Source organism: Anas acuta, chromosome 1 (assembly GCF_963932015.1).
Source record: "Anas acuta chromosome 1, bAnaAcu1.1, whole genome shotgun sequence".
Taxonomy (NCBI): Eukaryota; Metazoa; Chordata; class Aves; order Anseriformes; family Anatidae; genus Anas; species Anas acuta.
The window spans coordinates 8,516,019-8,540,384 of record NC_088979.1 but is presented as its reverse complement, the minus strand read 5'-3'; the positions used below and the strand labels follow the sequence as shown (position 1 = coordinate 8,540,384).

General features: G+C 37.6%; 1 long non-coding RNA gene across 1 annotated transcript in view; it reads right to left on the bottom strand.

The window, feature by feature from the left end:
- The window catches only part of LOC137848652 (uncharacterized), a 174,144-nt gene extending 157,425 nt beyond the window's left edge, over nt 1-16,719 (bottom strand). The window contains exon 1 of the long non-coding RNA XR_011091473.1: nt 15,941-16,719. This is a non-coding gene — a long non-coding RNA (uncharacterized lncRNA). The remainder of the gene's footprint in view (nt 1-15,940) is intronic.
- Nucleotides 16,720-24,366: the final 7,647 nt, after the last annotated feature.

Below are 24,366 nucleotides of genomic sequence, written 5' to 3'. Positions count from 1 at the left end.
AAAAACAATGCATGGGAAAAAATGCAAATTAAAAAAAAAAAAAAAAAAAAAAAAAAGGTTAAGCTTACTTACTAGAAGCCAGTCCATTTATTTCAGCTATAGCTTTTCATCTAATCAAAGCTATCACTTCTCTTTACAATGCCTGCTCCATTTAAATAGATTGATAGATGTAAATTACTGAAGGAATAGCTTCGCAGAAAATCACATCTGATGGTAAGGAGTGTTTTCTTTAAAGCTGAAATGAGACGAAACATTTACTTTTTAATGCACAAACTAAGGGTCTCAGTCCACATTTGTTCATTCAGAGGAAACTGGAAATCTTTTAATACCCTCTGCCTAAGTAATGTAATGAAGTGTTAGGCAAGCTGTTGGTTATGAAAAAGTGTTGGTTTTAGTTACCATTTAGTACAATTTTTTGGACTACAGGCTTAAGAGATTAACCAATACTCTAGAGGAGGGATTAATGTTGGATTCAAGTAGATGTCTTCATCCTTCTGAACTGGTCACTATAGCCCCAGTTACAGATGATGAAGAAAAAAGAGCAGTTTTAGAGATGACTTATCCCAATATAGACTGTAAAATAAACAGACAGATGTAGATATGGAAGGGTGGAAAGAGTAGTAAAATTATGAGAAAGAGAGATCCCACATTGGCTCTGATACTATAGGTCAGTAATTAAGTGTCATAATCATGCTTATAAGACAGAAGTATTCGTCTTGAAAATTCCTGGGTTGACTTGCTCTCACCACCTCTGTGGTTATATGAAGAACAGTCCCAGAAGAAGAAAGGCAGAGATCTTAAATCACTATATGAGACTATTCTGATGGTTAAAGATTTACTCAGGAAATAGAAGCCAGGGTTTAAAGTCTCATTTCATTTCTTGCCCGGCTGTCCTGTAAAGCACAGCTTAGCTATTTGGCACTTCCCTAGACCAAGAAGTCCTTGGGAAACTGGCCTAAGGGCAATCTTCCAGGAGAACAGAACAGTCTCTCCTCTTTCTGCATTTTGGAAGAAAACAGAAAAAGCCAAAGGGTCAAAGCCAGAAACAAAACAACCAAAACAGCTCTGTAATGAGTAGTATCCTCAGTTCGATTCCTCCACCCTTGGTTTTGAAGTTTCCCTTAACTAGATCAGTGAGATGGCTGATCCATACAGTCCATCACCACTTCTTTCTCTCAACATCATTTCACCCCCTATTTGTATCCTCTCCCCAGACTTCATTTCTGTTGACCCCTTGTTGCTTTTGCTGTACATTACATACACCCAGAAATCAATCCTGTGCCATTACAAGGCTATTTCTAGATAACAGTTTCACTAAACCAGTTCCCTCTGGTCCCTGGTCCCCACCACGTGTTTATCTATTCAGTCTGTTGGCCTTTGGGCATGGACTGGCTCTCACAAATTATTTCTATATTGCTAAATATCTAACTTCAGTGGGGCAAATTCAAACTAATTCAAAACCCCTAAACACCCACATCACTTACTGTTTATTCCCTGACTCTTATCCCTCTTCAGGTAGCAGTATAGATATCAACACAATGTCCACACAATCCTTAGTATGATAGTATTGATTGCTTTGTAAGTTCTCCCCAAATAAATATTTAATGATGCTTCTCCATGCAGGGAACTCTGAAGAGTTCCTCCATCCTTCCACAGCTCTTGCATGTCCATGTTCATTTGTGTCATGTATGATCTCTGTACTGCTCTGAAGATCCAAAGTTTGAGCATAATCCTTACACTCTTGATTGGCTCTATATTGTCAGTTCAGACAAGACAGTAGAAAAATCCATGAATTTAAAAGCAGTCCAATATACATACTTATTTATGGTCCTATCTTAAAATAATGTAATGGGAGAAAATCCTATGAATTATACAGGAACTTTGTTTGCTCAACACTGGCCATTACCCTAACTTGACAATGAACACATATTTTCAACAATCTAGGGAGCAGGCAAAGGTTTATAAACTTATGGCAACAATGTGCATTAACCAGTGGAGTGTTCAGGTCTATAAAACAATATTTTATGGCTGATATGTACTATGGGAAATTCAGCGATCATACTCCCCTGAAGGCTGGACTAAGATTGTATTGACTTATTGTCCTTCTGTAGTTGTACAAAGTTATGACAGAAATTATCCAGACTCTTAAACCATGAAGAACTTCAGTAGTTTGGGACATCTTTTTCTCATCCAAGAGGATGAAAGAACTAAGTGAGTTATTTTAAAAAGCTCCTTAGTTCTAACAAAAGCCATGTACAACACTGCACAGAGTATGGTTTATCCCATGGCTGAAGGTCATGCCTCAATCAATTAAGAAACACAGTCTGTATTTTCTTCCAAATGCTTTTTATGCACAATTTTGAGATGGAATAAGGTAACCTCTGTGTTTTTCTTAGACTAAATACTCTGGAGCAGTAATGGGCTGTTGAAATTCAAGTCATATCTTCCATCTAATCTTCACTGTTTCCTCAGAAATACCATCTGGGGCAGCCAAATAGGAAAAGCAGTTAACTGATCTGCTGGCACCTTCAGTGAGATTAATGAATCCATCATGGGAGAGGTCAGACAAGGTAGGCTCTGCAGCACCCCTGAGTCATTGCCACAGGAACATAGGAATTATTTTAATCTCAAAACTTGTCCACCAGCTTTTCTATTTAGGAAACAGCTACCTTCGGCAGCAGCAGTGTAAAGGAGCCCTGGGCTTAAATAATTTAGCTATGTATAAAGATGGAGGAAAGAATGTAGAGGGAGGTCTGGGGGAGAAGCTATGTGTTGTGGTTTAACCCTGTTAGGCAGCTCAACACCACACAGCCACTCATTCTCTCCAAGTGGGATGAGGGAGAGAATCAGAAAGGTAAAAGTGTGAGAACTTCTTTTACAGTTTACTATGTAAAGCAATAGTCACACATGCAAGCACAGCAAACCAAGGAATTAATTCACTACTTCCCATCAGTGGGCAGGTGTTCAGCCACTCACAGTAAAGCAGGGTTTGTCATACATAGTGGTTCCTTGGAAAGCCAAATGCCATTACTCCAAATGTCCTCCCCTTCTTCATTCTTTACTCCAGCTTTTACTGCTGAGCATGCCACCATATGGTACGGGACATCCCTTTGGTCAGTCTGGCTCAGGGCCTGGCTGAGTCATAGTCATAGAATCACAGGCTTCCCTGAAGAGCCTGTTCCAGTGCCCTTTACTCTTATTTGTAAAGAACCTTTTCCTAACACCCAGCCTGACCTTCCCCTGTGCCAGTTCCATGTCATTCCCTCGGGTCCTGTTGCTGTCCCCAGAAAGCAGAGCTCAGCACCTGCCTATCTGTTCCCCTTGCGAGAGAGCTACAGGCCACCATGAGGCCTCTTCTCAGTCTCCTATTCTCTGGGCTTAGCAAACCAAGCAACTTCAGACACTCCTTCCATGTTTTACCCTCTAGACACTTTATCATCTTCATAGCCCTCCTTTGGACACTCTCTAATAGTATTTTGTCCTTCTTGTATTTTGGCACCCAAAACTGCACACAGTACACAAGGTGAAGCCACACTGGAGCAGAGCACAGTGAGAGAACCTATTCCAGTGACCAGCTAGCAGTACTTTGCCTGATGTGTACGTACAGCCAGGGTCACTCCATCCCAGGTGCAGGATCCAACAACTGCATTTCCTCCCAGCTCCTTGTGCACCCCCAGTCTCCTCACTGGTAGGGCAGGACAAGATGCAGAAAAGTTCTTGGCTCTGTGTGAGAACTGCTCTGCAACAACTAAAACATCAGTGTGTTATCACTACTATTTACATCATGAATCCAAAACACAGCATCATATGAGCCTCTATGAAGAAAATTAACTGTATCTCAGCCAGAACCGTGACACCACAGTACATTTGAAGTCACAAACTTCGTTACCACACCCATGATGTGAGGGACTTAGAAGACATATGCTTATTGAAAAGAAAAGTACTCAGACAGAAGACAAATAATGAGAAAACTAACATTTATCAAGTTACACTGTCATTGTGTTACTATTAATTCAGGAACCTGGTTTAGTTACAACATCTATGCATCAAATGATACTAACACCAGTCTTGTTGATTTTGTTGTTTCTGTTATATGAAAAAGTTATCAAATATGCATTAATTTCCTTTTTATTAACATAGTGTTTGCAATGTGTTTTAGGGGCAAGCAGTAACAAAAGGAAGCAGAAGGAAAACCAAGTGAAAATGTTTTAAGATTCACTATAACAAAAGAAATACCAGAGATGTCTATGCCTAACACACATATATAGCTATGCAAACACTCATGTTATATTCAGGTTATAGGTTTTTTAACTGGATAGAAAAGGCTTTGCAAAACTTTAAAGAACAATCTGAGTTGCTCCTTGTTCTAAATACAACAGCAAATTATCAATGCAATTTCACTTTGTATCAGTCAGGGCTGGAGGTGCATTAACGCACAATTTCAGAAGGCATTCTAGGAGACAAACATTACTGGCATAGCTATGTGGGGAGAGAACTGGAAGTCAAAGGTTTATTGCAAAGTGAGATGGTAAGGGAAAAAGGTGTCATTTAACAAACAGCACCAATTATTGAGCAATGACAATGAGGTAACCTTGAGGTGGCACCTACTGTGACATCCATTCGCGTTAGGTTTCCATGGCAAGGATTTGGTAGTGGAGAAGGGGGAGGTTGCAGGGGTGGCCTCTGTCAGCAGAGCCCAGCAGCTGCCCCATGTCAGATCAGAGCCAGCTCCAGATGGCTCCAAAAGGGACCCGCTGCTGGCCAGAGCCGAGCCATGAGCAATGTTGGTTGTGCCTCTGGGAGAGCAGATGGAAGAAAGGGAAAATCTGCTGTGCTACAGCAGCTGGGAGAGAGGGGAGAGAACTGAGACAGAAAGAGTCTTGCAATCTCCAAGATCAGTGCAGAGCCCCCTGCCACCCCTGGAGAGGCCCCTGGTGGAGCAGGCTGTCCCCCTGCAGCCCATGGGTCCCACATGGAGCAGATCTCCACGCTGCAGCCCATGGAGGAGCCCCCGGTGGAGCAGGTGGATGTGGCCTGGAGGAGTCTGCGGCCCATGGAGAGCCCCCGCAGGAGCAGGCCCCAGGCTGGAGCTGCAGCCCGTGGAGAGGAGCCCACGCAGGAGCAGGGGTCCGGGGGGAGCTGCCACCCACCCGTGGGGGACCTGTGCTGGAGCAGTTTGCTCCTGGGGGATGGACCCCGTGGTACAGAACCATGTGGGAGCAGTTCTTGAAGAGCTGCAGCCTGTGGGCAGCCCCTGCAGGCTCAGTTCGGGAAGGATGGCATCCCAGGGGAGGGACCCCACATGGAGCAGGGCAGAGAGTGACAGTGGAGTAGTGGAGACGAAGCATCAGAGACTGACTGCAGTCCCCATTCCCCGTTCCCCTGCGCCATTCAGGGGGAGGAGGTGGAAGAAGGTGGATGGGGGGAAAGTGTTTTTAGCTTGTTTTTATTTCTCTCTGCTCTAGATCTTGAGGAATAGGCAATAAATTATATTATATCTCTGTTTTGCCCATGACAGTCATTGTTGAGTGATCTCCCTGTCCTTATATCAGCTTTTTTTATCCATATTTTCTCTGCCTTTTCCTTTGAGAAGAGGAAGTGAGAGAGTGGCTATGGTGGAGTTCGGGTGCCCAGCAGTGTAAAACCACCACACCATTTTCCTGTTAACCCAAAATGAAGGAATAGCGAGCAATTACCTTTTTCTACAAACAGTAGCTAATGAAGGTTGTGCATCTGATTTTATAGTAGATAAGTGTTCTCAACAGCATTAACCAATTCTCTAGGGGCTCAGTAAAGCTCATTTTGTACTAGCTAACACTAGAATAGATAGGAATACACCCATTTCTCCTCAGCATGCCTGTAAGAATCAAAGCATAAGATTATGCTTTTGCCTAAATTAGTTTGGAATGTAGAATAAAATTGTTTAGATATCACCAATGAAACTAATATAAATTAAAACTCAACAGTTGACATAGTTATGTTTAGAAAGCTTACCTGTTAAGATAGGTTATATCAGCTATTATCCTACAAACTAATTTTGTAGTGAAGCATTAATCAGGCAACCTTCCACCTACTGACAAGTTTAAGATCCAAAGCACAGCGTGAAGTATGCTGGCGCTAGATAATCAGGCAACAAGATGTAAAGTTTGAGGTTCTGTTTGTTGAATGACAATTCTGCAAATTGTTTCGTATGCTAGTTATGCAGGTGAAAGTACTAGAGAAAGTGGTATAGCTTTTTGTTCCAAAATGTGGAAGACGGATGCCTCAGCCAGTCTCCTACTTATGCTATTTGATGCAAAAACTGTGGTTACTGTTCTTCACTTCTTTTCTGTTCTAGTTCCCACACCCTAGTACTTCTTCTTCAACTGCTTTTATCTGCTACAACCTGAGAATTTCACATTCCAAAGTGCATCAAAGTGCTGCAATTGTGGAGTGATGAATAGAACTTTTGCAAATCTAAGAGATATCAGACTCTCTTTGAATAGCTGCTGACTGAAAAGTACAGTGTTTATCTCATATATATCCATAAAGTTCTCTCCTGGCAGCTCACTGATTTACATTACATCTTGCATCATCAGTCTTGTCTTCTGAAAAAAAAAAAAAAAAAGAAAAAAAAAAGAAAAACAGAAAGCAACAGTGAAAGCTATAACTATAACATCAGAAGCAATTTTATAGACAAGCACTTGGCCTGTTACTGGTGTAGACAGCGTTGTGTTTCACATCCCACCAGCTGTGTGGCTCTCATGATCAAACCAGTATGCCTGGCCAGGAGAAGGGATAGTTATTTTCGTTGGAGGTGGCACCCCAAGTCCCCCCTGGGAGCAGTGGGCACACCTGTGCCCTTGACAACAATCATTTGGCTTCCATTAAAAAATACAATGAGTAAAATCATTAGGAATGCCATGAGTGTTTCACCACGTATATGTTTTGTAAGGGATAGAGGCAAAAACGTGGCAACATGGGCTCTGTAAAGAAATGTTATGTAATCTTCCTACATACATAACAGTGTAGTATATCTATTTTCAGGCTTAAGAGAAACACTTGTTCCCTACCCTTCGCATCTATACAGTTTTCTCAGTGGGCATGTGACAGTGTTAAACACTTCAATACAGCAACATCTCAAAGAATACTTTTGCAAAAGTTACATCCCAGGAAAACAAAGTACCTCCTTAAGTCCCTGTCAGAGGGACCTCTCTGTTTATAAGCAATGAGAGCTTCCAATGCAATTAGTTGTCCATGTTCTCTTTTTCAGAATGAATGCAGAAGCTGTTGTTCATAGATCACGGACAATACATTAAGTGCTCTCCAGTTGAGGAGTAAGAGGTAGTCCCTGTGTAAAAACTGTTAAGCTTTGAAATAAAAGTTACATTCAGCCCTTAGTATTTAATAGCCTCAGACAATCTCAGTGGCTTTTTTTTCTACTACATTCTGATATACACTTATAGTTTCTGCAGCAGCATCCTGTGGCAATGAGTTCAACAGCCTGTTGGGAGGTGCTCCAGCCCTCTGATCATCCTCAGGATCCTCCTTCAGACTTGCTCCAACAGGGATGTCCTTGTACTGCGGGCCACAGAGCTGTACTCCAGGTGGAGTGTCATGAAAGTGAAGTAGAAGGGGAGAATCACCTCTCTCAAACTGCTGGCCATGCTGCTTTTTATGTAACCAAGGATATAGTTGAGTGTTGCTGGCTCATGTTGAGTTTCTCATTAACTACCACCCCCAAGTCCTTTTCCTCAGGACTGCTCAAGCTTAGGTGTCTAGCAGTATGAAAGCACCACAGCATGTTATGATTTTAGAAAAGCTTGTGAAAGAAAGAACAAGTGGAAAAAAAAAAAAAAAAAACAAAGAAAGAAAGAAAAAAAGAAAAAAAGTTATGGAAACCCAGGTCAGAGAATCTGTTCATGATGAATGAAAAGATTAAGAGCAGATTATCCTGAAGACTGAGAATGGGATAAAAAATAAAATATGTAGGAAGGGATGTCAAGCTAGGTTTTGTAAGGATAAATATGACATCTTCTTTTCTCTAAAGCTTACCAGAACAGTTCACAATATGTCTGTTTCACTTTTGAAACAGTAATATTTTCTGCAATGTCGACAAAACATACGTTTTTTCAGAAACATACTCCTTTTCCTTCTGTTATCCTGATCTGAAACAAAAATGATTTTTACTGCATGACTAAAAGCCACAAAGAAAATCTCCCATAATAATAATGAAACAGCGATCTTTAAGTTCTACCACCATATCAGTGATTGCATAAAGACCATTTTCAGTTTATTACAGATATGAGTTGGCCTGTCAGTTTATTACTCTTATATAAAGAACTCCTGCAACTCAGAAAATGGGTCCATGAGCACTGCTAGCCCATTATCCTGGCACTGCACAAAACACTGAAAGAGTTTTCTGAAACAGCCAAGTGCCTGTTCAGGGAACTGAGAGAAGATCGTGATCTTGAATTGAAAGTAAGTAGTCAGTTATGCCTGGATGTAGATGGCCCTTAATTCTGAAAAAGTAATAATTTACACGTTCCTTTCTCCTCTGATTATCTTAGAACATTTTATAGAAGTGAGTACTAACTGCCCCGCCCCCATGCATATATATATAGCTGTTATTTTTTTCAGTTTTGGAGAAAACCATCTACCTGTTTCAAGTCAAAACTTATTTCCATGTTCTTTCATGATAATTTAAGGAGGGGAATACAATTCATATATCTCAATTCCTGTTTTTTCCCTTTCACCTTCTGTAAGTATGAGAGGTTCCCTTTTCATTCCTGACATGGATTTTGTACACACCCATACCTCCATTTATGACCCAAGTATCCAGAAAGAGAAAACTGCTGGTATAATTAACCTGCACACAGCAGTAGACAGGACCTTAGCTCTAGTAGTAAGATACAGAAGCAGAACTCCTGACTCCTGCCCCCATGTTACTACATTACCCAGAACTGGTTTACATAAAATTGTAAAATAACCATGTGATAGATTTCCTGAACATGTCGGTTAAAAACCTTTGTCTTCACTGATGATCAGTTCAGAACTTTAAGTAATTTTTTGCTGTTATATTTGACAAGAGATTTTACAGAAAGATCTTTCACATGATGCATTTGAAATACATTTAATGTATTTAAAGAGGAATTAAGAGAAAAAAAGAGAAAAGCTTTGAAAGGACAAATAAAAATACATATTTTTCACTAACTTATTATACTTTCAATATTTTCTGTTGCTATTTATGGAGCCTACTGTTGAATCTTACTGACTACTCGTTAGACTATTAAAACCAGGGGTTGGTGGGAGATAACACTTTACCTCTTGTGAAATCTCATTGTCTTTTGTCATTATGCAAATATTCTTAATTAATCTTAGTGTAATGAGAATTTTGGAAAGAGAAGGTTGCAGTGATTGCTTTGATGAAGTACCAGTATGTCAACAGTCTAAACATGGCTTGATTATGGAAATGAAATTTGGGTAGGGAATTCAACTATTAAAGCAGAAAACGTCTAATTAAATAGAACCCATACATTAAATTTCATTTATTCTCTACAGAAGAATGCCTTCTCAAGTTCTATTTATTGAGTAGTATTACACAGCAACATATAATTAAAAATCTAATACCACCTTCAAGTTATAAAAGGTATTCAACTTTTAACAGGAAATAGCAGCTCACATGAGAGATTTTCATTAACTGAAACAAATATTTTCACTGTCAAAATGTATTTGAGGTTTTATGTTCAGCATGCAGAACAGAGCTGATCTCAAGGAAAAAAAGTAAAAGTAATAAGAAAACACATTCACAAGCATATGAAGTATTTACACATCTTCTAGATGGCAGAGGAAATGCTCTTAGCTCCTGTATGTTTCATAAACACCATCATGAATATTTATATTTCATAAAAATTATACCCAAAAGCTCATAGTATGCTTATTATTTGCTGTGTGTCACTCTCCCAGTTAATGCATTTCAGTAACTCATTCCTAAATCAGAAACAATTGCACATAATTTACATTTGCAAAAGATCATGAATGGAAGAAAGTCGGCCTGTAAACAGCCCAGGGACTGATGGTAAAGCTTACCAACTGATAGTGCCAGTGGAAGGGATGACAGATCAGTGACTGTTTTCTTGAAGAAAATAGATTCTTGCTGACAGGTAGCATCAACTAGAACATTGTGCACTGGTATACTTGGACTCCTTAATCCTTCTTATATTTAAACTCCTTAACCTGATGCCCAGCTTTGCCCTAAAATAAGATAAATAATTTAAACACTGTGGTAGCAGTGGTTGTGTCACCATAAACCCAAGTTATGGTGAAAGATGCTAGTGTGGTTGATATAATGAACAAGGAGCAGAAACAGGTTTCTTGTCAATATTCACAACTGGAACTGGGAAATATTATCACTGGAAGAAAAATACAGGGATAGTTTAATTGGTTAAAAATGTTTTTCCAAATGCTAATAACCACCGTTCACATTTGATGAGTGATATTATATGTCTGAAAGATATCTGAAAAATCAAAATAGTTTATTTCAACAGTTTTTAAAGGAAGAAATCTTGATTTATTTTTGTTTTTTAAAGAGTTCTATTTTTATTGCAATAGGTAACGTTATTTTTGGAGTGGAAAGCTTGATGGTTTGAACATCAAAGTGAAAAATTTATTATAACTACATACATATAGTCTACTTAGAATCTAATTACCACACAAGCAACAACAACTGGATAAAAATGGGAGACATAAATAGTCATTGCAGATTCCCAGCAGTTAAATTTTGCCAAGCTGTTTCAGAGCATGCCAGCAAAAGATTGAAAACATTTGAAAAGTTAGGTCTTTGATGAGTTCTTGTAGATATTCTTCCCAAACCCACCAAGTCTAAGAGAAAGTTCAGAATTTGCTTGAAAAATTGTTTTTCAATATAAGTTATTACACATTTAATTTCAAGCAATTTCCAACTGGTTGTTTCATACCTATTTACATCACCCTAAATAACCTGTCAATACTATAGCCTTATAAAAACAATCTGTAGTTCACTCCATACTTCTAAGAAACACTGATAGCAAATTCCTCTCAGACCTCCTAGGATGGACCTATAAAGTTAAGAACATGAATAACTGAACAACAGCATAGCACAAATATTTACCAAATTGTTTTAGCTGGCTAGCATAATACCCATGTCACCCCACACCGATTTTTCCAGTGGAGTTTGGATCTCCAGATCAGCACTAAAGTACTGAGTATAACTAACACATCTGTGGCACCAGGGAATTTAAAGACTGAGAAAAACTGATGAAGAGAAAAAATAATAGTGGTTAATACAAATGAGATAAAAGGAAACCCATCAGTATCAAATGGTCTGTGTAGAATATCTCCCAGTATAGCAATTGCATTAATGAGCATACAGTTTCATGAAGCCAACTTGCTACAAACACTGGACTGTGCTACTAATTACACTCAATAAAATATAAAAAGCTTATAAATACGGAAGGTCTGTTCTAAAGCCTATAGTTAACAAGCACCTAAGTGTTTATTTACCAGGAAGATACTGGTTTGAATAACCTTGCTCCCCTGTCAAACTTCTCATGTAACAATGACCACACACAGGTCAGAATGAAAAGGTTGTAGTAAAATATCATTCTGATTCATTGAAATGCTTTTGTTAATGTAAAGGAGAGTTCTTCAACTCTGAGGAGGAAACCAGGTAAATCATGGATGATTCAGGACAACTTCCAATGTTAGAAGGATCTGAGCATGGGAGATTAAGACAGGACAAAGACTCAGCAAGGTACATAAACATATGTCTTCTAATTGGAAGTCAGTTGAAAGGTACCCAGAATCATCCACTAGAAGGGCTGGAAGACTACTCATCCTACCATTAAACAAAACCAGCCCAAGAGCCTGAGCCTTTGTGACATGGCCTGGCTGCATCCATGTTGCAGAGCTCTGGGCTGGGTCTAGGACATCCCATAGTTATTCTAATACTACTGAATTAAACAATGCCAAATAACATACCTCAAGCCCAGAGTTATAATGTCTGTACTGTCCAGTTGTTAGAACAGTCCCCAACATGGGACTCCCATAGCACTCCCTAAACAATTCCCAAGAGATCAGGATGTACCATGGACCAAAAATTATCCCCAACAGGACTCCACTATTAGCTAAACATTGTAATAATATTATTAATAGCTATAAAATTATGACAAGTTATGAGAGGCTGGGTATACAATATTCTTTATTCTAATGTTGTTTTAAAAGTATGTGAAGTATATTTTCAATAAACATATACATGTACATCTCCTTATAGAAATATATTTCTATTAGCTCTGAGGACAAAAATATTAAAAATTCATTAATCTCTGGAAATTGAGCTGTAACTGATCAAGCAACTAAATTGATCATATAGGGATATAACCAATAAGGTATTAACATTGAACAGTTAGTCAAGATTTGCAGGACTGGGATAACCACCTGCATTTTTGAAAATAACAGCCAAGGGCAGATTTAAAACAAGAAATAAGGAAATACATAGACTTCATTCATCTTTCATAAAGCAGAACCATAAGTGACAAGCATAAACATAGACTTCGTAACAAGCATCCCATGAAGCATTTGAGTTCAGGGTTCGTGTGTCCCAGTCTCATTTATACTATAGTAAATGTGAGAGTAACCCACTTTCAGTAGCACATTGTTGAAAGTTCTGTTATAGCTGTATGGCCCCAGAGTAGGTGCCTATTCTAAATGAAGGACTCATTCCCTTAGACACTTCTTTAGGGACTGCCATATGCCAGCACAGACCTTTGGTTCAGCCTCTTGGAGCCATTACCATGTCTTCTGAGTTCAATATTCCTGTGGGTCTGTTTTTAGTGAGCTGAACAGCCACATAAGGATACTATCATGAGAAAAAAAAATAATATATATATATACATATTCAAAGCAAGATCTGAGACAGAAGGAAAAAGGAGATATTTCAGAAATTACTCTGGCACAATCTATTCTGACCTAAGACCACAATTTTCTCCATTATTTCTCATTCAAATTAATTTTGTTGGTCATTTTTGTGGTGCAAATTGCTTCCCTGCCACCCATGCCCATTCAAATCATTGGCAATGCATAAGTAGGCTCAATCTCCATTCCCTTCTTACTTTTTTTTTTTTTTTTAACCATGTGCTATTTGGAAAGGAATATATCAGCTGCTTTCTCTTTGCACTGCAACTAAAATGCTATTGGAAAGGTCAAAGGAAAAGGAGGAATCTTCACTTGATAGATGTACATACTACATCCTTAATAAGCCACATTGTCTCTCATGCACATAATTGATGGTTTAAAAAGTTATCCCTACTTTTCTGTTTTGTCTTGTTGCCAAGGAGTCTTTTTATAAATACTTGCTTTTGGAAAAAGGATGTAGACAAATCACTTTCCAGGTTTCCATTACTGCTGCAGTGTTTAATTCATTTTGATTTGTTCTGTGTTTACATCTGCTTTCAGTCTTTGTGTCCAATCCTTTGAGAATTCACCTAATCTAATTTGATTTCCAAAAATTGTGATTGAAAATTTCAGGTTATGGTCTTTCTCTTAAAAAAAAAAAAAAAAAAAAAGGGTATCTGATTAATCAATTTAGTCTGAAAGATTTGTGAGGTACAGGATATAACTGTAGCAGATATGAATAAGAAACAGAACTCCCAAGCCATCTATGATACAAAGTCATTTAACTAGGATAAGAAGATCTTTTTCTTCCGTGGACTCAACATAGTTCCGATTCTTAGCTAGAATTTCCACTTTATCTCAGACTACTTCAAAGTGAAGATGCATATTTTCAACCTCTGTTCAGCAAAAAGCAGACTAGGGAGCCCTTAATTTAAACACATGGTTGAGTTCCTTCGAACAGGTGTCTGAAAACACTTTATAACTTTATAATCTTTTCCATTGCATTTTTTGGCATTTGAAATCCTTTCAGTTACCCATCTAAACCCAGGTACATAGCTAAAACACTGGCTAGACACTTTTAATCATCCTTGATTGTGAAGTAGCTGCAAAGACTCAGAGTGAACTACACAAAGTTTACTCTTGCGAAAGTGCGTGTTTGTTGTACAGTTCAACATTAAATGGTTAAATGCATGAGTACAAATCCATGCCAGAAAATGCTGCTGTGCCAGTTGTGCATTTTGAGAGCTGCTAGAAGTTTCTTAATAGCATGTTCTTCAGAGGAAAAAAATAAACAAGCGGACACAAAGACAAGTATGTTTGTCTTCCCAATCACTCATCTCTTTCATGCTCCTCTCGTTTTCCACCTCAGTTAGTAATATGAGGAGAGGAAGTTGTAAATGCAACTTGCTTTTCACTGCAATCTTACCATGAGCTGTAGCAACAGCTGCAGATCCAACTAGGCTTTAGATTGGAGAAGTCCAGTCTCCTACAAAAAGGTGCAGCTTTTGCCCTGTTTTACAATTTTTTATGATTATTTTGTATAAAAAATGCAGAGGGAATCAATCCACTGTTTTTTTCAAAATTCAACATGTATTTGGACATCTTTGCCTAAGATTTCATTCTTAAATAAAAGCTGGTTTAAAAGGAAAAAATACATTATTGTAGTGATTTCTGTTTTTTCTATTTACTACTTTTGGGTTTCTTCCTTTACTGTGGTGTCTACTTCATTTCCTAAGTCCCTTAGTTTAAATTTGAAGTAAAATAGCTTCCAGATGCAATTTTATTGCTCCCTTACCCACATAATGAAAACTAAAAGACAGTGTGGAATCCCTGTTGAGGCACCACGATCAATAAGTTAGGCAAATAACCATCATAAAGCTTTTTACTGCACTGCTGACTTAAAAAAAAAAAAAAAAAAAAAAAAAAAAGTCTTCCAGAACAGATACAGGATGAACTGAAAAGCAGTTTAATAGTAGCAGATTCACTTTGGGGATGTTATGATGCTTCTTGAGAACTTTTCTTTAAAATATGCCTAAACACACACAGGATACAATTTGGCAAGTGGAACTTTTCATATTCTACAGAAATAAAGTTCAATTAGTCAGTTGCAATTCAATTACATTTGTGTACTAAGAAAAGCTGCTGAGAAAAATCACACACAATTTATTCCTAATGTGGAGTACTAATACAGATTTAACTTGATATTCTATAGCCTTTCTATAAATTCAGCTTACATTTTTTCTTTGTTTATAATAATATACAAACAACAAGAAGACCAAAAAAAAAATAATTTGCATTCTACATTGAAGTAAATTCAAGATTTGTATCAGAGAAGATTTGTTCCTAACACTCAGACTAAAATGACTGACTTTGGAAGGCTAAATGATGGAGTTTATTTCCTACTATTAAATTTTAAATGTAGCAAAAGTTTAAGATTCAAAGTCGTCTTCCTAGCAGAAGGCAATGTTCTAGTCTCCTCTCAACGTGCATCTTAATGCATGAAGACTAATTCTCCCTTTAAGCAAAAGAGATTTTTTTTAATTATTCCAGACATAATATATTTTCACCATATATCCTTGAAACTTTTAATGTTGTATCTTGGCCCTGGCAGTGTCTTTGGAGGCAGAATTTGTCCTAAACTACCAAAATGAATGGACAAAAAGAATGTAAAGATTCAAAGTTTTACCTGTAAATCTCTTATTTCTGAATGTATTCTTAGAATTGTAGAAAATGCACCTGATCATCTTCAATTAGGTTAGTCTGTTAGAGTTCAAGGCAGGGAGTAAATCAATTCACTTCAAAACTCTGCAGTACCCCAGGATTTATGTAAATGGTGATGACTCCATCATGCTAACAAACTTCAAGTCGGGAGAAAGTAAGAATAAGCTAAACAAGTTGTTTAAAAACAGTAATATTAATAGAAATTATCAAATTAGTAAAAAAAAATAATTATAACTTTGGCTGGTAGAAATTTTCCTCTAGAATGTCCCCGTCCATGTGAACAAAGAAGGGGAGAGGAGAAGCCATTTACCTGTCTGGAGCTCCACCTTGGGAAGGTTGATCTCTAGACCTTCTGCCCCTTTCAGGACTTGGTTGTCCCTGGATCTCTAGCTTTCAGTCATACAAGGTCATATAGTCTGAAATATCTGGATTTTCACATTTCTCTGCCCTTGGTTCTTCAAATTCTTTTTTTTCTACACTCAATCCAATCTCAGGCCACTGTATCTTTTGAGTTATTCATTAAAATAGTCTCCATAAAATAGTCTCCAGATGAGCACCAGCTGTTGATGTTGGACACCAGCTGGCTTCTCCCTTGAGTGAGACCACATGACACCATCCACTTCTTTTGCTGGTATCAGTTCAACATGCATTGTGTTAACCCAAGGTAAGAATTTGTAGCAAAACCTGTAGTTGCTGGCAGAGGAGAAACATTTTTGTTTTATCAGGGATGCTTTACTACATATTTTCAGGAAGAATACAAAAATCCTTCTCTCCAAGCTGAAGGCTTTCCCTTCCATCTCATCATTACACTTGGAATTTCAAGAAAAAATTCTCGGTCATCGGAAGCACATTCCTAAAATCTCCAAACACCCTACTTTTTTGTTTGTGTGCATTGTTCTGTTTTTTTTTTGTTGTTGTTGTTTTTTGGTTTTTTTTGTTTTTTTTTATCCCCATTCCTTTGAATGAAATTACCCACTGGAACAGGAATTATTCAACATCTGGCATTTAAGGAAAATAGCATAGCAAGAGAGAGAAAACACTTCTCTTTTTTTTTTTTTTTTTTTTGGAGTAGAACACCCTGGTCTTTGAAAGGTGTGCTTACAATGATGAAGATCATGTGAGCGCCTGTCTTCTAATGACAGCCTGTGTCCTTTACAAAGTATTGTTGAGACCAGTCTTGAAACCCAAATGCTGTTATGAAAACTGTTTAGATTCTTTTATTCAATGAAAATATATATATATATATATATATGAATATATATATATATATATATATTCAACAAAACTGTCCGTTTCAAACGCATTTATGTTTCATTTTGTTTGAGCCATGGAAACTGTAAAATGGAGTGGCTACAGCTGCTAGGTAGTGGTAGTGGTCAGGAGAGATTGCAGTAGCAGGCAATCCTTCATAGGAATTGAGATGTGGAGATGCATGCATTTTGTAACATAATATTGAATATAAGTATCTATGTGCTGAGTCATTAACAAAGGATATAATTAGGTAAGCATCATGAAGAGACTCACATATTTTGTAATAAATTATAAAATTCAAATATATATAATCATAGAATCATTCAGGTTGGAAAAGACCTCTAAGTTCATCTCATCCAACCTTTAAGCTAGCACTGACAAGGTAACTGTAGAGTGCGATGAGGTTTCCCCTGAGTATTCTGTTCTCCAGGCTTAACAACCCCATCTTCCTCAGGTGCTCCTCACAAGGCTTGTTCTCTAGACTTTTCACCAGCTTCATAGCCCTTCTCTGGACACACTCTGGCACCCTGATGTCCAACTTGTACTGAGGGATCCAAAACTGAACACAGTACTTGAGCTAAGGCCTCACCAGAGCCAAGTACAGGGGGACAATCACTTCTTTCGTGCTGCTGGCCACACTGTTTCTGATACAAACCAGCATCCTGTTTGCCTTCTTGCCCACCTAGCACACAGACAGCTATTGACCAATGCCCTTTCCACCAGGCAGCAGATTATCTACAGGTTGTGTGGAGAAGGACACCTTTTCATTTCTTATCCAGCAAAGCATATGAAATTAGAAGAAATAATATAAAATGAAATGGATAAAAACCATGATTAACAGTCTGCAGGGGAGAAACTCACACTGTTGGGTGGACAGTTTGGCATGCATATTCTTTCTCATCTTTAATTCCTGTGATTCTATGGAAAAAGCTATTGACTAGATAGAGATGAGGCATACATAATTGCATTATGTCACAATTTTACGCTTAGCATCTGGCAATGATTCTTTCTCCAAAGTACAAAATTCAGATATGACAACAATGAACAATGAATCTGATTCTCATCTTCATTAAATTGGGTTTTCATTGCTGTAATTTCAGTCTATTTTTTCTCCTAATATTCAGTCATTCTGGTATCAGCTGATTCAGGATGTGAATAGCTAATTAGATTTGGATGGTTTCATGCATCCCAAAGAGGAAACTGAAAATTGGCTGAATACTTCTGAAAAAAATAAATAAATAATGTAATGCTAGAAGAGTCAAGATGTGCTGCTCTGTAAATAAAACTGTTTTTCATTTTTTATCTAAATTCAGTAGGCAATATATGCTTGCTGAGTAACCTCATGTTTTAGGATACTGGATGGTTTCACTGAAAGTCAAGAGGCAACTTTATTTTTTATGGCCCTGAAACATTCAAGAAAATTTTAGAGCCAGACAATCTTTTGTATGACAGCCTCCATCATAAGTAGAAACTATAGCTGTTAGCCTCTGCAGTTACTTCTCCAGGTATCCTATCACCTTACTGTATGAAATCTCTCTGCTACCTTGCTATTCAGGACCCATCAAAATTACAATATAACAGTAACTTGTCTGAGAATAAGACATTCAAAATGACAAAGTGTAGTTGTTTTTTCTTGGACTTTAAAGCATATTGTGAGTGTTGAATGTCACTTGCCAGGTTAGACAAACAAATGTTTTAATCCAGTAACTCAAGATGTGTCATTGAATAGGTCAAAGCTTGTACAGAACGAGTTTTATTCTGTTTCAGTCTCCTTTTCTGAACTTTTTTAATAAATATTTTTTACTTAAATTACCTCTACTCTTATTTTTATTGCAGAAATCTAGAAAGTGTATTAATAAGCAAGTTTGAAATAGCTAGAGATTAAAAGCAAAACAAAACAAACAATAAAAGTTATGAATATTTTTTCTTTTGCAAGAAAAGTGGCATGTCATTCTTCCTGGCTTAGATGAGGAGTAAAACATTGCACACGTCAGGTACACTCCACTAGCAAATTAAATGTGCTTGTGGAAGTTAAACATGACTGCAGAAACTGATGTTAACTGGGATGGACTAACCCATGCTCACACAGTTTATGTCATCCTCTGAAAGAGGGTGGCTGCATGCAAAGTGTCATTTGGAAAGGTACCTGGTCCATACAGTCTCTAACATAAAGCTCAGCAATGATTTGGGAGAGTTCTAGCTCTGTTAGCATACTGCCAGCTAAACTGCATAGTGAATCAAATTCCAGTGCCCAGGAATGTGTACTGGCACTATGTGGGCAGTGGTATTACTACCTTCATCCTTCCCTTCCTATTTCAACCTACTAGAACATTAAATATGTTAGAATTTCTTCTGACTAGCTGAAAAGGTTAGGGACAAATTCGAGTTGAGCATAGAGGTACCGAGCTGATCAGATTTTTATCTATCATGGAGGAACCGAGCTGATCAGATTTTTATCCATCATGAGAGTTGGAGTTGGACTTGACGATTCTTATGGGTCTATTCCAACGTGGAATATTCTATGATTCTATGAGAATATAAGAGTAGATCTAGACTTCTCCTCTAACTGTACTTTTCTTGCATTGCACTATGTGAATTCTCACTGATGTGAGAATTCCCTTACAGCTCTTGACCTAATAATTTTCCTCTCTGATTCTTTTCTTTCATCTTCCCTTAATATTGTTAAAATTACCAAAGAACTACTCTAGCTAAATCAGAGACATACTTCAGCAGATCTAGCTAACACTGAGTGCAGCCATCTGGTGACACAGCTATGTTGGTCCTGGAAATGCAGAAGTTCTGCTCTTTGTCATACAAAGATACCAGTTTCCTCAGAGAGAGAGAAGGATGAATAGTACTGCAGTGATAGTTATATCTTTTTGTTCTTCCATACCGTTGTTTTCTTTGTAGCTTTTCTTTCTCATTTCTTTTTCATATGGTAAAGTCTGGAAAACAGTGCTCAGGTGAGCACTTGATTCCTCTAAAAGGTAACTCACTGCAAGGTTTGTAAACAAAACAAAGGCAGGGAGATTTCTTAGAAGTTTGTACTACTTTGCTTGAAAGGTGCTGTAACCACTCATATTAGTCTATTTGAAAACAAAGACTTTTCAGAAATGTATTCTTGTTTCAGAAAACATTGAATTTTCATGTGTCATTATTGCTCTTTACCACAGACTTTAAGATAGGCATCATTGCTAACCTGGTGGACACAAAACCTTCTGTTGCATCATACAATTAGCTTCTTAGTTCTCACACAATCAAGCACCTAATGTAAGAACATCTGTGCCAGCTACAATTTGTGAAAATCTGTGTTCAATATATTTCTGCATTATAGCAATTCAGATTGCAATCCTACTCCCTGCAATGGCCAAAGCAATCCTGTCACTGACAACAAAAAAAAAGCTAGATCTGATCCAAAAAGAATAGCAGAGACATTGTTCACCTAATGATAACTTCCACCAAGAGAGATTTTCACGTTCACATTTATGGTTAATTTCCTGTAGACAGTTAAACACTAAGTACACAGAAAAATGGAAAAGAACCTGATTCCATTTACTGGCATGGATTTAAGGTCAATAGATTGCATTTAAGCTGATGTAAGTAAGAACAGAATCCAGCCAACTGAATCGAACCCAAGGCCCAAAACATTTTAACATTTTCTTCCTCTCAGATCATGCGTTAAGGTATTTCTCATTACATTAAAAAAAAAAAAAAAAAAAAAAAAAAAAAAAAAAAAAAGCCCCCTTAGTCTATATTCTTCTTGTATTCACATGTCTTTCAATTGATGATGTCAATATCACAGCAAGTCCATTACAAGAATATATGTTACTAAGCACTCTATTTAAGAGAATTTTATTCTTGATGGATTCAGATACTTTCAGGCTTGATGTTATTTCCATTTTGCACACTGGGACAGTGCCAAAAAAAACTGCAAAATAAAAATACCATCACTGAAATGACGGACTTTTAACTCTGACAGTTAGAGAAAGAAAGGAAAGTAATAATCAGGAGTTCAGCTATAATTTTTAATGCCTTATGGAAGGTCTGAATAAGTCTTTTACTCCAATGTTAGAGGAATCCATTGTGATACACTTGGACCTGGTAATTTTGCCTTTATTTTGCTTTGAAAAGCAGTCAGAATCCACTAACCGCAGTTGTACTGCTCTGTATTTGCACTGACGTCAATAAGATCAGCTTCCAGATTGCCTACAATTTTGTTGACCATAAAAACTTTGTCCATCATTAGAAATCTAGCCTGCACATTACTTTGTATTCTGCTGTTGTAGGACTGATGGTCTTAGCTCTTTCCATGGGTATACCAGGTCTCTGTACTCATCAGTATTTTGGTCTTTTATGCAGACCACTGGCAGGATCAAACAAAACCACACTTTTCCCTCTAACAGATTACTGAGGAAGCTGACTTCTTATGAATATATTAAAAATGCAAAGAGAAAATGCAAACAATGCAAACAACCAGCCAGAGGGCCTTGAATGCCTTTCTTCCTTCATAACAACTGTAGTCATTCACAACCCAGTTAAAAATTCTCAAGTAAATCACTTCTGTCACAGCTTGATATCATGTCTACCTGTCATTTTGGTTGGTCTGCTCAAAGAACAGTCATCTTCATTTGTGCCTCTTCTGCATGTTGATGACTAAATAATGGGCTGCTCTATTTCCTGGGATCTCATCAGGCTCTTCCCTCTTTCCATAGGCTTAGCACCTGCTACATTGCTCAGGACCTATTTTTGAGATACACTGACAAGGAGCACACAGTGAAGGAGCAATGTGGTATTCATTGTGCACAGCAGGACTTAGTCATCCTGCTGATCAAGACCATAGACTGAGCTGTGGCTGACTCTGTCTCAGGTTTTGTGTTTGTGATTTACAGTGCATCCCCTAGGTCTGTAACCTTACAGTCATTATACTTCAGCTACTTATACACATCTTTCCTTCCACCAACAGATTCACTACATTTCCCCTACCATTGATTTTGACTGACATTTGATGGCACATAGTTGTAATGTAAACATGACTTCAGACTAACCTCAGCCTATGTCCCAGAGATTTTCCTTCTTAATCCCCTTTCCAGGTATGCCATTACATAAAAACAGCAATACTGAGTTAGACTGAAGGTCTGTCTGTCTGCCACTGTCTGCCTTTAAAATAGCATAATCAGCATAATAATAAAACCATGTTGTAACATTGTAGTACCACAAATAGCAATTTTTAATGCAGGCAAGTTAAAATATATAAATAATAACAATAAATACAGATGCGTGTTGTGACTGGTGATATAGATTCACAAGCAGGATGCAGAAAAGCATGTGCAGGTAGTAAAATATGCAAAATGAGAAGTAAGGGTGTAAATCATGCATGAAGGATGTCTGATGGAACCAGAATTCCTGCAGAATAAGTAAAAACAAAACAAGACCTGATTCCAAAAATAAAATGTCAAGGACAGATGAGATCACCCCCTTTTCTTTGGCGGATGGGCATAAAACTTCAAGCATGGGTGAGAAGAGATGAGGTACACAGCCTGTTCCAGTTCTGGGTTCCCACAACAAAGCACTTTGAGGACTGACCAACTCAACCTCAGTGACTCAGGACCATGAGGGACCATAGCTATCAAGGCTAACTAAACCAGCATCAGTTCTATGTGTATACACACACTTACTTTGGGATAATCTCAAAAAGGACAAATTGATTTTTATATATTGCGATAGTGAAAGTGATTAAGAATTAAACATTACCCATATGTATTGCTAATAGATCTCATTTTAGTAAAGAGTTGTTCTGAAGTTTGAAACTGGCTTCATCTGTCAGTCTTTTAAACATTCCCATCACAGCCATCTCTAATTCCCTAAGTGATGCATAGACGTACATAAATGAAGGCATAATATGCTTGATGACTGCTTGTGCTTGTAGCAGAAGAGACAGCAAGCATGGAAGTCCTGTCTGTCCTTTCAATGTCATTCATGATTTTGCAGTCAACTACTATTCTTTCCAGGGAAAAGAAGAGTCCTTGCTTGCGTTCTTACTTTTTCAAAAAATTGAAAATGCTTTTTATCTTTAAACATCCTATGACCTTTTTTCTAAATATTTTTCAGTTCTGATGTACCTTTGTGAAATGGAAGAAATACAATTCCTGAAACTTTAGCTCACAATTGACTAAATGGTGAGTCAACTAACAATGTGCACTGTTTTACTTTTTATTCTTCCTTTACTAATCCCTAGCATTCAGTTTTCTGTTTTGCCTTCTTTTGCTCTTTCTTGTGGGTATGGCAAAAGAGGCCTTCCTGTCTGGCATCTTCAGATGTCAGTTAACTACTGTTATATGTTGCCATTTAATAGAGTTTATATCATATTGCATGGGTGTTTCCAGTTTACAGATGAAATTAAGGTCATATTTAACAATTGTAGGATCAAGACTTTCAGTTGCAAATAGCTTAGAACAGGAACTTTCCTAACTAAATCAGTAGCTGAGCTATGCTCTCTGGATTTAAATATAGCAGTGGGAGAAAGAGGAGAAGAGATATCCAGAAAAGAGCATAGTTTTTTTCAGAGTTCTTATATAATGCTACAGAGAAGGCTATAGAGAGAAGAGGGGTTTGGGGTTTTTTAATATAGTTTTGGTTGGATTTTGGGATACCAATAGTACCATATCCTGTTACAAAGGAAAAGTAATTAATGTGGCAGAGAATGAAAAGTGTAATTCTGTTCCTTTTCATTGCTGTTTTTAACACACCATTTCTTTTGAATTTTGTTTGGTTTCTTAGAATCCCACTCCTTCCATAGAATTCCTGGGACTCAGCACTCTTCTGTTATTACTTATTCTTCCTGCTGCTTTGCTGGCTGTAGTAGCCCAGTAGTTACTTCAGCTGACAACAATGCTGTTAAGTTCCAAATTATTTTTCATTATGGAAAATGTGTGAAAAGCAACAAAAGGAGAAAAGACTTCAGCTGAGTCTGTAGAATAATATATATACTGTCCATTAAGCCAATGATTATTCAAGAGATCATAGGAAATTATTGCCCTTGATAGCAGTAACTATATTCAGCTACCCTAGAGTTCCCTTCTGTTCCTGTGTGTTTGCAGGATTAAAGCTTCAGAGTGCATTTAGAACAATGTTTTTATATACATATGCTGCTATAGGACCAGGAAGTACTGACACCCCCTGCTTATTTACATTCTAGACATTATGAAAGGGTATTTAGTAACATTAATAGGAAGGTATATATAGGTATGCCATGATTGTAATCAAACATGAAGGCTGATGAGAGCAGAATTTTATGATTGACTAAGAAATATACAAATATATATAATGGAAGGAGACTGGGGAAATTAAGTTTAAACAGCCTGTTTCTTCCAGAGAAAAACTTATTCAGGCTGAATAAGAAAGGAAAATATCTACCGTTATTACAGAAATTCATCAGTTACACTGCAACACAATTTAGGTTTCAATTCTATAAGACTCTTCAGGAAG